Source organism: Branchiostoma floridae, chromosome 3 (genome assembly GCF_000003815.2).
Source record: "Branchiostoma floridae strain S238N-H82 chromosome 3, Bfl_VNyyK, whole genome shotgun sequence".
Lineage (NCBI taxonomy): Eukaryota > Metazoa > Chordata > Leptocardii > Amphioxiformes > Branchiostomatidae > Branchiostoma > Branchiostoma floridae.
Genome location: NC_049981.1, coordinates 8527633 through 8530407, shown reverse-complemented (window position 1 = coordinate 8530407; position 2775 = coordinate 8527633).

Genomic DNA, 2775 nt, shown 5'->3' with positions numbered 1-2775 from the left:
TGAGCTCTTGATATTTACTTCACGGAAATTTCTCACGAAAAGGACCGGAAATCTGGTTGAATGCTCGCATCAACCCAAAGCATGTCTGTGCGTCATATGGACCTGAAGAATCTTCACCTTTTCACAATAATATTCTTTATCCGGAGATGAATCAAGATTGTCAGCAATTACCTTCAAAAGCCACTTGAAGTAACTATCCGGTAATTGCTCTAATGGTCTCCATTGATTTTTACTGAATGGCACCGCATTAGTGCGGTATTAGCTTACTTGAGAGAAAATACCTCAGATACCACGTCCTTACAGTTAAGGAATTATTTCGTCTTGCTTTGTACAAAACTCATTAAGTTAATGGGTAGTGCTGTCTGGCTGTAGAGTCCATTCCGAGTCGCCGAGAGGGTTTTAGGATAATATTTGTAATAAGTATGAACTATTTTGAGTAAAAGAATATTTCAGTCAATATACTTCTAAATTATCAAAATCAAAATGAAAGTTTGAACTTGCTTGAACCTATTTATATTTGTTTGAAACATAGGGAAATTAATGGTACAAACATCTCTTTATTTAGAACAGTTTTTAAACATGTGTTTTATTCATTGTTGGAAAAATTTGCGTCATTTTTCCCCCATAAAAATATTGATACCATAAACAAAGCAGCTAAGCTGGCTCCATTGTTTGGTTCTTGTATGGTTTTCCCACGTGTGTTTGTGGAAAACATTACTTGAGGTTAGTTGGGATGACTAAAATGGAATTTTGCTAAAACTGCTACAAACACAAGTTCATGCAGTCGTTTGCTTTTTGGGTAGGTACTCTTTATCGATACATGAATGAGACCTTAAAGTCTCGAATAAAGGCATGATTATTTGACGAAGGAATGTGTTCGCGGAACTCTAGTTGGGAATACAGGAAGGACTGCGTGTGTTTATGAGCACGGGGAAAGCACGGCACGATATTCTCATGGGCACTGTGATCTGATTACAGAGACGTAGGGAAGATTGATAGGTAGTGGACTAGGTTTCTTAACAATAGGTTAGAGATTATGTGATGATCGCTCTATAACAAACAGCTCAAGACAAGGAATCTACATGAATTGAAGGTCGTGACATACTCTGCTGTTTAACGGAGAATTTGTGTGGCAATTTGCTCAGAGTGGAATCTAAACTAGAATCTGTCTCTCACAGGGAAACGTTGTTTCCTTGTCCCTCTCCTAAATATACCTTCATGTGTTCCGATGAACTCTACTTTAAGCCCCGGTCACAAGAATCGTACGACGTCCTTGCGATGGCATATTCCGCATATCGCACGATAATCGCAGTGAATCGCAGCTAAATCGTAATGAAAATCAGCCATCGCAGAGCATCGGATGATGTTCAAAATTTTTCCAGCGTCGTACGATTTTACCACTAGTGTCTCTTCTGAATAGCCGCCTGACCGCTTTTGTGCTTCTTTAACCAACCAAATGTGAACCTAGCTGTTGAATACTTTCCTATGATGCCTTTTACTAAAAAAACAAATCAAAAGAAACCTTAACAAAATGAGTCTTACAAACATAGATTCAAATCAGGTACTAGTATGGTTATATCGGCCTACTTGCCGTCTTTACGAGTCAGGCTTTTTCGAAAATCATATTTTGCATTTTTTTAATGATATGCTATCAAGAAAAAATACCATCAGACAAAAATCATATCATAAACATTATATCATAAGCCTGCCTTTCTGTTCAAGTTTCCCCGTGGTTACGGTTATGGTAAACTGACCCGAAACAGGCGAGTGCTGAGATCTGATCTAATTATGAACCCACGAGTATGTAGCTATCAAACAAATGCATGCATCACCTGTGCGTGATACTGAATCTGCCACGTGGAAAATATTGCCTTGAACACAGGCTCTTCTACGGGCTCTTGTTCTCGGGTTGCTACAGTGAACAGTTGCAACTGATATAGTTTCTTTTTTCGTCAACAACGTCAATATCAGGGGAAACTGAAACAATGACCACATGCTAAGAATTTATAAATCTTTAACTTCATCAGTAGAAAAAATGGCCGTAATGAAGTCTGCTATGGGGGCAATAAAAATCGTACGACGGTGGAGAAATTTTGAACATGTTCAAAATCTATTTCAGCTCTATTTTCGTCATAGGATGCTCCCCGATTTACTATGATTCACCTGCGATTGACGCAGGTACGATCTTATGACCTCATCGTACGATGCATTGCGATTCTTGTGACCACAACTTCATATATTTAAACCATTGCTTCCGATTCTTCCCCGACTTACGACGTACTGCGCTCATACCAAGCATAAAATCGCCATCGCAGTCAATCGTACGATTCTGGTGACCGGGGCTTTACTTGTCACACCACACACAGATTTCCTTCTTGCTCACATCACTACACTGTCCAAATACATACATCAAAGTCCCTACTGCAGCAACAGCTTCTTTCCGTGGAATGCTGTAATATGGAACTCTCTTTCTGGGTGTACAATCCACAAGCATTCAAAACCACTATACACAGCTATCTCCTTATCTCTTCAACGTCGTTCAGTGCCAACTGGAGCAACATATTAAGTGGCCAACACTGACCTTGCATTGAGCAATATTAATGTGCTCGCTACAAGGTCTTACAAAACAATCTATCCTTTTAAAGGTAAGGGTCAGAGAATATCCCTTGCCGAACCCTTTCCTTTAATGAATAGTGTTTGTGTGAAATGTGTGTGTGTGTGTGTGTGTGTGTGTGTGTGTGTATGTGAGAGAGAGAGAGAGAGAGAGAGAGAGAG